Consider the following 12909-nt stretch of genomic DNA (forward strand, 5'->3'; position numbering starts at 1 on the left):
TTTTACACCAGACAGACTCATTGACTCCTTTGTATATCTTTGTCAATAGCTTGCCTTGCACCTACTGTAGAATTAAGGACTGAGTTGGATAATAGAATACAGTAGCAGGCTGTCGAATGTACCAAATGGGCCTATTTCAGTGAGATTATAGGGCTATGTCAGAAACAGAGAGAGGCACATCTGCATCATCAAAGCCACCTGTAAGAAAAAATATAAATCCAGGAAGGAAGTGAAGCTAAGGGATTGTACCATCTCCCCACCCCCAGGAAGGTGGTAAAATTTAAGCTCAACCACCAGTTCTATAAAAGAACATTCCTTACACGTATCAAATAGGACAATTGGAGCAAACTGTGCAGCAAAAATGATCTTCTTTCACCATTTCCATTTTGTTAACAATAGCGGAAGGACAATCCATCTTAAGGAGCACAACCTTGACATAAAGCACAAAGACAGAATTTCTATGTACACCTTGCTTTTTATTATGGTTTTATGCATTTACTGATGCTTCTGTTGTGCTTAGCTGATACTCTATGCCTTTGCCTGTGTCAAAACTGGCTTATAACCCTAAGTAAAGATTTGATCAGATTTCTTTGTCTGTCTGTTGCCAGCAGAGGCCTGTGAAAGGAGAGTAGCTTTGTAGATGGGAGGCGATGGTGCCTTAAGCAACCCTTGTGAGGAACTGGGATCAAAACAGGAAATGTCAAAGGTATGAGCTGCCTAGCATTGTGTCAATGTTTAAACAGTGGAGAGGGATTATTTTAGATAGGCTCTGTTTCATATGGGCTCTTCCTATTACCTAAGACAAGGGAGCAGTGGTGGCTTTTGATGGATTGTTGGCAAAAGATGCAGGGTGATTGGGAATGGAAATTAATAGATTTCTATTCTTTTCAAGGTGAGACATATCCAAAGTAGACCAGTATAAGAAACAAATTCAGTTTTGAAGGTCCACGGATTTGTCTCCCGTCTGGTGCTTTCGCTGTAAATATGGTCAAGGTCTTCTGGAAAGGAATAAGGCAATGGAAGGAGCTTTGAATGCATTGTGACATCTCTCTCTTTGTCCTCCTCCCTCACTACCTCAACAAACCAATATGGCCCAATAGCGCTTTCTCTGCTCTACCCCATAGCCCAGTAGAATTTTTTAGCTCTCCACAGATCAGAGCTCTGTAAGCATCCCTGTGAATGAATGAGAGAGAGGAAAAGATTGTCCAAATAGAAGGGACACCACACAGGGACATCACACGCTGCCTTGAGATTATATACCCTTAACAAGGTATATAATGTGTGAGCACCTCACTTTGTCATGAAGTAGGTGGAAGTAGTTGTATCTGTTATCTCTAGAAGCTGTTCTATTTGTACGAGAGAGATGATGCCGTTCTTTCTCCAGAAGTAACCTAAGGGGTTTGGTAACATTTTCTTATCAGAAATGTAAAGGTTTACTATGGCCCGGTTTGCAAGCAGCGCTAAGGCAAACCATGGCTAAGTGTAAACAAGCAAGCACCTGAGTACGCAGAGTGAAAATTGTGGCTTTTTTGCTCCTCCACAAGCAGTAAGCCAAGAGCAAACCTTTGTTACATCTCATGGTTTGTCTGGAGCAAAACAAATCATCAGCTCTGGTTTGACATAACACTAAGTCAGATCATGGCTGGTTCCCTGATCTAGAAACCATGGCTTTTGCAACAGGAGTGTTCTGTTGTGACTTGTAGTACAGGGATTCCACACACACACACACACACACACACACACTTACACACATTCAACTTGTGTGCAATCAGCTTTATGCACTTAGCAAAAATAAAAATAAAATAAAAAGGGGTTGGGAACGGGGGCGGACATCTGGGAAATTCTTCAGTCCCACCCGCCACTGAACCCAATGGTGTTTTGACTATACACGATTTCACGTTTACGCCCGGTACCCAAGAACGTAACCCCTGCATAATTGGGGAGACGCCTGTATCTACAGACTTCATACCCCAATGTAGCTGTATCGTTAGGTAAAGGTAAAGGGACCCCTGACCATTAGGTCCAGTCGTGGCTGACTCTGGGGTTACGGCGCTCATCTCGCTTTACTGGTCGAGGGAGCCGGCATACAGCTTCCGGGTCATGTGGCCAGCATGACTAAGCCGCTTCTGGCGAACCAGAGCATCGCATGCAAACACCATTTACCTTCCCACCGGAGTGGTACCTATTTATCTACTTGCACTTCGTGCTTTCGAAGGTTGGCAGGAGCAGGGGCCGAGCAACAGGAGCTCACCCCGTCGCAGGGATTCGAACCGCCAACCTTCTGATCGGCAAGTCCTAGGCTCTGTGGTTTAACCCACAGTGCCACCCGCAACCCTAGCTGTATCGTTAGACTGCACCTAAAAGCTAACTGTTCCAAGGACAAAGGCATCAATAGGGGCATTCTTTGATTGCTAACGTGATACTGGGAAAGGGGTGTATTTCAGTGGAAGAGCATTTGCCTTGCAAGCAGAAGATCCCAGGTTCAATCCCCAGCATCTCCATATAGGGCTGGGAGAGTACCTTGTCTGAAAACCTGGACAACTGCTGCCAGTCAGTGTAGACGGTGTTGAGCTAGATGGACCAGTGGTGTTGACCTGGTACAAGGCAGTTTCCTGTGTTCCTAACAATGGTTTTGTACTGCAAGGCATTCCGCCCTTGCAGTGATGGTGGAGTCTGCTTTGCCAGTGTACTCGTGGGAGAAATTTAAGTAAAACGGGGAATAATTTTCAATGAAAGGTTAGAGCTAATGTGATCAAGTCAACTTTGTCCGCAATTACTGCACTCTAAGTAAGTTCCCAACCCGTGTAAATACAAAACTCTGTAACTATAAAGCTTAGTACAACAAAGAATACAGAATAAAAACCACACTGTCTCAGTGCAAACCATTTCAGGAATCAATACAATACTAAATTCTTAACAATTTATTATACTAGAACAAAAAAGCACAGCTATGGCGGTGGGTTTAAAGCAGCAAGTCACAGTTCATTTTGTGGTTGGCTTATTGGGCTGGTGGAGAAGTACAAGACTAATAGCAGAGTCTAATGCATATCTACTTGAAAGAGAGTCCCATTGAGTTCAGGGGAGCTTATTCCTGGAAACTGGGTACAGACATAACGCCCCCCCCACCTGTATATGTGTGGTGCTGGGAAATCAATCGACTTAAATAAATTCAAATCTGGAAATGGCAGGTCAGAGCTGGAAAGTCCTCATGGCTTGTGAGGAGACCCTCCCCAGAGCCCGATGTTTCAAAGACTTTTAAAACAAGAATTTATAGGCTCCAAAATGGCTCGCGGGGATTATCACTGCTGCTGCACTACTCCTCTCAACAGCCGTTGGACGGGAAGCTACATTGCAGTGGGCTTGGACACACTTTTCCCTGCTCTTTCTGGCAATCTGGAGGCAAAGGAACAATATGGGTTGCTTTCTGTTACGTAGGGTTCTGAAGAGCTCTGGCCTTTTTGTTGTTGTAAAAGAAGAAAGAATCGCCCTAGTTCCCTGCCGTGACGAGGCTCTCCACTTACACACATTTTGCTTATGTGCACAGGGGCCTGGAACATAACCCCCGTGTAAGTGGGGAGTCACCAGTATAGGATTGCACCCACCACTGCAGTCCTATATAGCAACTTTCCCCAAGCTCATCCCCTGCCATACGTTTTAGACCACAAATTCCATCATTGCTGGCTGGGGTTGATGAGAGGTGTAGTGCCAAACACCTGGAGCAAACATGGTTGGGCTAGGCTAGGAGTAAGTCTCATTGCACTTCATGGGACTTACAGCACAATCCACTGTGTATCTACTCAAACAAGTTCTTTGATCGTCTTTGCTTTTTCCCACTCACCACATCACAGCACCAGCATACAGAGTGTTTCGTCCTCTTTCCCTTATCTTCCACTTCCTTTTCCTTTCTCTTGTATTTCCCGCTTGACATATAACACTAAGCTAAGTGTGAACACATGAGTATATGGGTAAAGCAAAAATTGCATCCACTTCACTCCACACCCAGTCATCCTGCTACCATGCTACCTGGAGTTAAGCCCTGGTTTGGTTTAGCATTGCTTCCAAACTTAGGCTTCTGGTTTGCCTGGCTCTAGAGCAGGCATGTCCAAAGTCTGTTTTGGGGGCCCAATCTGGCCCACCACTTGGTTTAATCCAGCCCCTGTGGCAATTCATTTCCTGTGGTAAAATCCTAAAAAACCCTCAACAACTTCAATCCTAAAAAAAGGTCAACAGCTTTGGGGTAAAATCATAAAAAAGGTCAAAAACCTTGGTTGGCCCTTTGGTCGGCTCTCACGGCCCTTCACATCATCAAATCTGGCCCTCTTTGAAAAAAGTTTGGACACCACTGCTCTAGAGTCTAGGCCAGGCATCCCCAAACTCGACCCTCCAGGTGTTTTGGGACTACAATTCCCATCATCCCTGGCCACTGGTCCTGTTAGCTAGGGATGATGGGAGTTGTAGTCCCAAAACAGCTGGAGGGCCAGGTTTGGGGATGCCTGGTCTAGGCAAACCATGAGCAGTAAACCAAGGACGAACCTTGGTTACAGATTGTGATTTGTCTGGAGTACCCGCGTTCAAATGAACAAGGTTTCATGGAACTGCTGTACAATCTGGTTTGGGCTAACTCATCCCATGACCAGTATTGTGTTGCATTTTCCCACTGCCATCAAGCCTCTTGATTTTGGGAAGATTAATAGGTTGGGTCCTTCTTTTTTTCTCCCTTGCCCCTCTCCCATTCTGTATTCAACACATTTTCTGTGCTCTCGAAAGAACTAGCAATCATAGGTCATCTCTTCATGCGTCCAGTAGATGGCACACTTTTCTCAGCGCAGCTTTGGATAACCAAAGGAACACCAGAGACATCTAAATTTAAAGCTGGGTGGAGGCTGTCCCAACCTTCTGCTTTTCTTCAGAAGAAAATTCTATCATTGATCCTTCTCGGGAGATAACATGCCCTTTTCTTGCTATATCATCTGGGCTAGGAACTAATCAAACTCTCCCATTTATTGCCTGCCTTACATTTTGGCAGGCATAGCTGCTGATGGACCTACTTGCCTTCTGAGTGCAAAATCATCACTGTTCCTCCACTTGGAAGTAGCCCATCTTGATCCTTGTGCCCTTCAGTTTCTTCCAGGAAGGTTGCATGAGCAGGCTGCTTTCTGGTGATTAAACAATTTGCTGCTGCTGTGCTGTGATTGGCTAACATCTTCTTCTCTAGGGACATGGCCTCTGACCTCATGTCCTTGGAGAGACAATGATTGAGAGAGCTGAAGTGTGTGTGTGCCTTCAAACAGAGGACAATGCAGAATCCATCGGTTTCCTTTTCTCCCATGGAAGCCTGGATGAAAGATGACCTAAAACATGAAGGTTTTAGGAGAGTGATATATGTGCATTTTAATGGAGAGTTCTGGCAGGAAGGTCCTAATTTTGCATGCCATTGATGTCTGTAATGCAAAATGTAGTTGCTGCCTCAGATTCCTGTGTTGCTTTTTCCATTCATGCATCGAAAAGAACCAAGTTTCTAGTCCTTATGGTTGCTGACAGCAGTTACCTTTGAAAGCATTTGTGCAGCGTTTGCTAATCGCATGAAATCTTGTTGGGTTTTGAAGCGCATTCCACATTAAGTAGAAGATCAGGAGGAAAAACTGCCACTGGGCTATACACTATTTCAGACTGTAGGAAGACGGGTAATAAATGTTAGGTTGCTCTCCGGTGTTGAAATGATATCTGCACCTAGAAAACGAAAATTCTGAGGCAAAGGAGATTGGGAATGCAATTCATTCAGTTACTTAACATCCCTAGAAAGAATCTGATTCCATCAGTATTTTGGAAACTGGTAGTTTCTGTAATCTCTTTGTCTCCTGTGGCTGTTCCTTACCAGTAATGCAATATTCTAGTATCCCACCCTAGTTCCACCCTACAATTTTTGCAAAAAGGCATCATCACAAAACCTCTAGACATTTGCCTGGAGATCACCGTGACTTAAATTAATCGAGAAGAGTGTTTGATGGTTATATTGCCAGAAATCTTAGGAAGTAGGTAAGTGGTCAGATTGGGGTAATGCAGGCAACTGGCTTAACAAGTGGTTGCATGTACATGCTCTGCTAACTGGTTCCCCTAGTTTTTTTATTGACCAAACTAGAAAACTCACTGAAAACCAACCCCATGATTTAAATATCTGAAAAGAGGAAAAGTTGAGGGGAAAGCAAGAAAAAAGGCTTGTTCATTCCATGTAACCTATCATGTAATAAATCCAGGATTCAGCCATTCCTGTTTCTAGCTCTAAGGTGCCAGTGAAAAAAAAATACATTATTTGTATTATCTTAGCATAAACTATGCTAACACCAGCTCTGTTCACAGCTAGCTGTACACAAGCTTGCTCCCATGCATTGAATGTGATGGCTATTGAGGCACCCTCTCTTCTTCCCCATACCTGGAGCACCTGCCACATTGGCTCAGGAAGCTTTACCTGTGCATCTTTTTCACCTGCCACTGCTCATGTTCCTCTTAAATTCAAGAGAGTCTTTTTCCCCCCCTTTAGAGAACATCTTAACTATGCAGTATGCACCAGTGCTGTAAAGAGGAGGTGCAAAGTAACATTTTAATTTTAGATAGATATAGATAGAACCAAAAACAAGCTTTTGGTTAGGAGAAAAAAGTTTATGAGTGGGATCCCCAGTGTAGATAAAGGTAAAGGACCCATAGTCGAATTTGACTATGGGGTGCGGTACCAGTGTTTGTCTGCAGGCAGCTTTTCTGGATCATGTGGTCAGCATGACTAAACCACTTCTGGTGCAATGGGACACCGTGACGGAAACCAGAGCGCACAGAAACACCGTTTACGTTCTCGCTGCAGCAGTACCTATTTATCTACTCACACTGGTATGCTTTCAAACTGCTAGGTTGGCAGGAGTTGGGACAAAGCAAAGGGAGCTCCCCCCATCATGCGGATTCGAACTGCTGACCTTACGATCGGCAAGCCCCAGAGGCTTGGTGATTTAGACCACCACGTCCCTTACCTCAGTGTGGCACCCATGGACGCCAGAGTCCCCCTTGCTGCTCCTGACTTTTTTGACATTACGTTTTTCAAAGGTAATTTCCCCCCCTTTGCTTTTGACAGTGGCTGGTTGGGTGGGTTAGAGACAAAGAAAGAGAGGCTTATTTAAATCACTGTCTGATGAATCACTGGGACATGTTGTGCTGCTACCCATGACATATTTCCCCTGGCCCAAAAAGGTTGGAGGAGTCTGGTGTATGGGATATAGAAGGGAGGAGATTCTGGTGCAAACCCAGCTCCATTGGAAGGGAGCAGTTCTTTTACAGCTACTGCAGCAGCAGCCCCCAAACCCTATTCCAGGATTGCTTTTTGCCCTTTTAGCAATGGGGAAATGAGCAAAGCTTCCTGTCCTTCCTCCCACCCTGGAGGTGAAATTGACAACGGGTTTATCCAAGAACTCTACAGAAGAAGAGAGCAGGACAGGAGCAAAAGGGGATAGCGAAGCTTGATGGCAGAAAGGCAAGCAGGTAACAGCGAGGTAGGGTTTACACACAGTCCGTCACCAGCCCTATCACGGATTGCAACCTCCAGACCACATGAGGCAGAAGCATTATAGGAGTTCGTGCCTGAAAGGACTCTTCTGCAATTGCGATGAAAGCTCAAAAATAAATAAAATATACAGTTTTTAAGGGATGTGGGTGGTGCTGTGGGTTAAACCACATAGCCTAGGATTTGCCGATCAGAAGGTTGGCGGTTCAAATCCCTGCGACAGGGTGAGCTCCCGTTGCTTGGTCCCTGCTCCTGCCCACCTAGCAGTTCAAAAGCACGTCAAAGTGCAAGTAGAAGGCAGGAAGGTAAATGGCATTTCCGTGCACTGCTCTGGTTCGCCAGAAGCGGCTTAGTCATGCTGGCCACATGACCCGGAAGCTGTACGCCGGCTCCCTCGACCAGTAAAGCGAGATGAGCGCCGCAACCCCAGAGTCGGCCACGACTGGACCTAACGGTCAGGGGTCCCTTTACCTTTACAGTTTTTAAAGACTGGAGTGATGCTCATATAAGGACAGGGATGCAACAGTTCAGGAGAGGTGTCATTTGGGCTATTGTAAATCAATGGTTCCCATGCCAGATAAAAAGACTAGTGTGGTTTCTCGACCACCATTCAGTCTGGCCGCTTTGACGTTGCTGCTCCCCACCCCACCCTTTTAGTCTTGTAACTACCGTCCATTGTGCATCTTTTTTCTCCCATGCTCATAGGAGCCCAACCTGCCCCTTGCAAGAGCAGGAATAGCTACCATGATGCCCTCTAGGGGTTGCAGACTCTCGCCATTCCTGACCACTGGCCGTGCTGCTGGGAGTTGAGAGGGGACCATGTCCTGCCTTTCAGCCTTTTCAGTTGATGCCATTTCTCGCCGCTATCTCCTGATGGCTAAATCAGGTTTTAAGAACATGGACTGATGATGACCACCGTTCTTGTTTCTTCGATATTGGCATTCATCTAACCTTGCAGACAAATTGACAAAAGTTACTACGCAGCAACAATACTTACTGGTCTGCTTGCCTTTCCCCCCCTTCCTTTTTTGCATACTCCTGCGAGCCATTTTTGGCTCTTCCAACTTTAACAAGAAATTCCCTGCCTGGCTGCCTGGAGGCGATTCCTACTTGTTACAGGCAGAGTGGCTGTTTTTGCAAGCCAGCATTAATCCCAGCATCGATAGGCCATATGTTCTTCTGCGCTGCTTTACGATGAGCGCTTCATTGGCGGCTGCCTTAACAATGCACTTATTGCTAATATTTAACAAAGAGCATCCTTTCTTGTCCTACCTGCTCACTGCCTCGCTCTCTCTGTATTCTGTACTCTTTTGTTCAGAACAGAATTCTCTCTCTCTCTCTCCCTCTCTCTCCCTGCAGCTCATGCAGCGAAAATTGCCTGGCTTGGTTCCCTAATCCCAGCCCTTGAAATAACAATATTAAACACTCTTGGTAACCCTTCTGGTCAGCTCTCCCCATTCCTGCCCCCTCCCTGTATGTGGAATGTTATGCCATACTCCAGTGGGTTTTGAACAGCGGTGCCAATCTCTTTGGGTGGTGCTGGCTGGGCAAGTGTTGGAGTTCTCAGCAGAATATAAATTGGTGGTGGGGGGTGCTTTAATCTGCCAGGCAAAAAAAGGACCCTTTGAGATTCTCTGCTCATTGCTAATATGCTAAGAATCTGAGAACAAGAATCTTTAGGTGTTTCCAGTGACTTAGGATTTTTTGTTTTTTTTAAAGGCTTGATTGTAATTAGCATAATGAGTTCTGACTTTTATTTTTGCATGGATGGATAGGGAGGAGGGAGGCAGGGAAAGCGTTGCAAAATGACCCATTGATTCTTTTTTTAAAAAATGAAATAAAATAGAATAAACAAGGCTAAGAAAGCTCTCCTTTTCCAGGCTGGACCAGCTGGAAGGTAAACATTTCTCTTCATGCTGTGCTAAGAAATCACATTTTCCATCTCTAGGATTTGGGGGGGGGGGCGAGAGAAGTGTTACATTTCAATTGATTTATTAACAAGCTGAAGCCCAGGCGCAAAGGACCCCCCTCTTCTGTACAGAATGTAAAGACGTATCTTTTGGCTTTTGCAATACTTGCCTTGTTTTAAAAGGAAGGTCAGGTTCATGTCCACGCCTGCCTCTCAATGGTTAGCTGTGTTAAGCTGCAGAGGGGTGTGTGACTGTGTTTATTCATAAGTGTCAAACGACTAGACCTGTCACCGCTAAGCAACTGTAACAACAAAAATGTTGAGGAAAATCCTTTCCTTGGATTTACCGAAGCATGCCTCACCTGTTTAGCAAGTATATGTGTGTGTGTGTGTGTGTGTGTGTGTGTGTATAAAATCGGAGAGTGAGCGCACTTATATATGAATGTACAACTTGCATTTGACTGGGTAAAGCAGATTAAAGCACATGGATTATTTTGTAGCAAACTGCTAACAGCTTCTTCTTCCTTTTGCCATTCCCATTTTAAATTAAGCTGTTTATCCTCTTTGCATCACTTATAGTAGCTAACAAACCTTTTTAGTGGAGGAATCGTTGGCCATGCTTCTGTACCAGAATCCTGAAAATATCAAGCTCTTTGTTGCTTAAATATATTGGAATATGTTGTATAGATTAAAATATGCAAAGCAGGCGAAATTGCATCAGTTTCACTGAATGTCTCTTTTGGGCCGGTCACTGACTGGAATGTATATTGGGCTAGAGGGGCAACAAAACAAAAAACAACAACAAAAAAGAGGTGTGGGGAAATGTGCAAAATGGACACTTCCTGCCTGCTAATGTGCCACATGATCACCTCTGGCCTCTCTCTATTATTAGCAGACTGTATTTTAAGAATCATGGCTAATGAGGACATGAATTTTCGCTCTAAATTAAAAATTAGGAGGCCTATCAGAACTGGTGTAATATAAAAAGACTTTGTGTATTAACGGATTCCATGCTGTGCATAGCTGAACGCTGGCCAGACAGATTCAGAGGAGTATCTAACCTCCACTTCGGGCCCAGCCCTCCCTGTGAAATTGCCCTGAAAATGGTCTCTTTTCTCTCTTCCCTTCCTCTCCCTTTTAATATGTTGGAAATAAAATGGGGTTCTACAAAGGATCTCTCACTCACACACACAACTGTCTCCTTGTGTTGAGCCAGAGCAGTAAAGGAGCTCCCCTTTAATGCAATGATAGAGTTTCTAGAATGAGCTCTCATCCTGACCTTTTCTATTTACTATTTTATTGTTATTAAGCATTCCTCTAAAGGAGTATGGTGTACTAAACATGGGTCCGCTACACAACTGGGTATTTTCATCTTGGATCAAAATGCCAAACAAAATAACTTGTCTGCTCCACGAAAACTGAATCCACGCTTACATGTGCACACATGCACAATTTTGGATTCTCAGAAGAGTAAAGGTCTGATACGAAGGTTTCCCATATAGCATTAGCATGGATACTGAAAATGACTGACATTGCTGCAAGCATCACTCAAAAGGGCTTTTGTTTTCTATTTCTCCACTATTTGATGAGGAGCAGATGCCAGCACAGACAAAATATAAACAGTCTGGGCTTTGAATATCTCCGTAATCCATTTTTAAGAGAGGAATATCTGTTAACTGATAAACTCGGAAGAATTATTAGCTTATATATATATAGAATGTTGAATCCGCTACCTAACGTTGCATTGAAATTTCATGTAAGCATTGCCCCCCCCCAATCTTTTCCATTGTGCGTAGCTAGGCAAATTTGTCCATAGCAGGAATGTTCCTAATGCAGTCCCTGGTGACCTTTGTGGCCGTGATTGGCAGGCTGCTGTCAAGGTAGAACTTTTGCCTCAGTGGTGGGAAGGAGCAGAACAAATGCCAGAGGACAGCTCCAGCTCCCTTGGGGAACTGGGCTAAAAAGGTGAAAGAATCGCAATTACAGGAGGTTTTCTAGCACAGAAAGTTAATTAGCTACTTAAATAGCATTTAGTGGCACTTGCTAGGGGGAAATGGACACATAACAAAGGTCTGTGTGCATGTGCGTGAGAGGGAGAAGGAGGGAGGGAGGGAGGAACCCATGCTAACATTCTAGCATTGGGGGCTACAACATTTCCAGAAGTCAGTCTTTCTCAAAAATAATGGGACGTACTTGGTTAGTGGAAGGAAAGGGAATTTAGACTTTGCTACAGTCCTGGACTGGACGCGGGTGGCGCTGTGGTCTAAACCACTGAGCCCCTTGGGCTTGCCGATCAGAAGGTTGGCGGTTCGAATCCCCACAACGGGGTGAGCTCCCGTTGCTCGGTCCCTGCTCCTGCCAGCCTAGCAGTTCGAAAGCACGTCAAAGTGCAAGTAAATAAATAGGTACTGCTCCATTGGAAAGGTAAACGGCGTTTCCGTGCACTGCTCTGGTTTGCCAGAAGCGGCTTAGTCATGCTGGCCACATGAACCGGAAGCTGTACACCGGCTCCCTCGACCACTAAAACGAGATGAGCGCCACAATCACAGAGTCGTCCACGACTGGACCTAACGGTCAGGGGTCCCTTTACCTTTTACAGGCCTGGACAAACAAAAATTGAAGATGCAATCGCATTCATTTTTGTCTAAAGAATATTGCACTTAAGGTAAAACAAGGGATGTGCAGTTTCTCCTCAATCCCTGCTCTCCTCCTAGATTTTATATTAGAAGTTCTTTGAAGCAGGAGCCTGTGTTTTTGCTTAATCTGGAAAGTGGTGTATGCATGCTGGTGGTACTATAGACATAAGTCTAATCTTTGAATTTGAAATTCTGTCGCAGAGCTGTTGTCCTATTGCTGAATCTAGAGGGGTTTTTGCTGTTGTAGAAATATCTAATCCACTTTCAAAACAAAAATAAAACTGCAAAATGCAGCAGTCAGTTCCAGAATTTAAATTGTAGTTTTTTTAAAAAAAAAGTTTTCTTAAATTTTCACTTCCAGAAATTTCAATTTAAATTGTTGAACAGGTAGAGAAATCTAGGCCTGCATTTGAAGGTGGAGCCCTTAATATCATGGCTTGTTGCCTCATATGGCTGATCAGCAGATCAGCATAGACAAAGGAGGAAGCCAAGATGTAGATGCTTTGATGAGCTTATTATTTGGTGTGACTGCTAACAGAAAGGCCCGCAAGGCAAGGAGGCACAGAAGGAGCCCCTTGGAATTGGCTTAGTGTTTCAAAGCGGGCATGATACAGCACCACACACAATTACCCTGACTCCAGTGGAAGATTTGCCACTGGCTTCATTTCAAGCTTCACTAGATACTAGATTATGATTTTTAATTGCTTTATTTAGACCCTGAGACTGAAAGCGAATCCTTTCATTCAGCTTTTGCTCTAGATCAGGGGTGGCCAATTCCCAAGAGACTGCAATCTACTCACAGAATTAAAAACTGGCAGTGA

At 44.5% G+C, this 12909-nt stretch overlaps 1 protein-coding gene across 13 annotated transcripts in view; it reads left to right on the forward strand.

The window, feature by feature from the left end:
* TBC1D16 (TBC1 domain family member 16) overlaps positions 1-12909 on the forward strand; it is a 139689-nt gene that overhangs the window by 105131 nt on the left and 21649 nt on the right. The window contains exon 1 of one of the 13 annotated variants that reach the window (XM_053375547.1): positions 611-706. The exons of the other annotated variants lie outside the window; for them this stretch is intronic. The gene's annotated coding sequence lies outside the window, so the exon portion shown is untranslated. Of the gene's footprint in view, positions 1-610; positions 707-12909 lie in introns of those variants that run through there. 13 annotated transcript variants of the gene reach the window in all.

Source organism: Podarcis raffonei, chromosome 2, assembly GCF_027172205.1.
Source record: "Podarcis raffonei isolate rPodRaf1 chromosome 2, rPodRaf1.pri, whole genome shotgun sequence".
In the NCBI taxonomy this organism is placed as follows: Eukaryota; Metazoa; Chordata; class Lepidosauria; order Squamata; family Lacertidae; genus Podarcis; species Podarcis raffonei.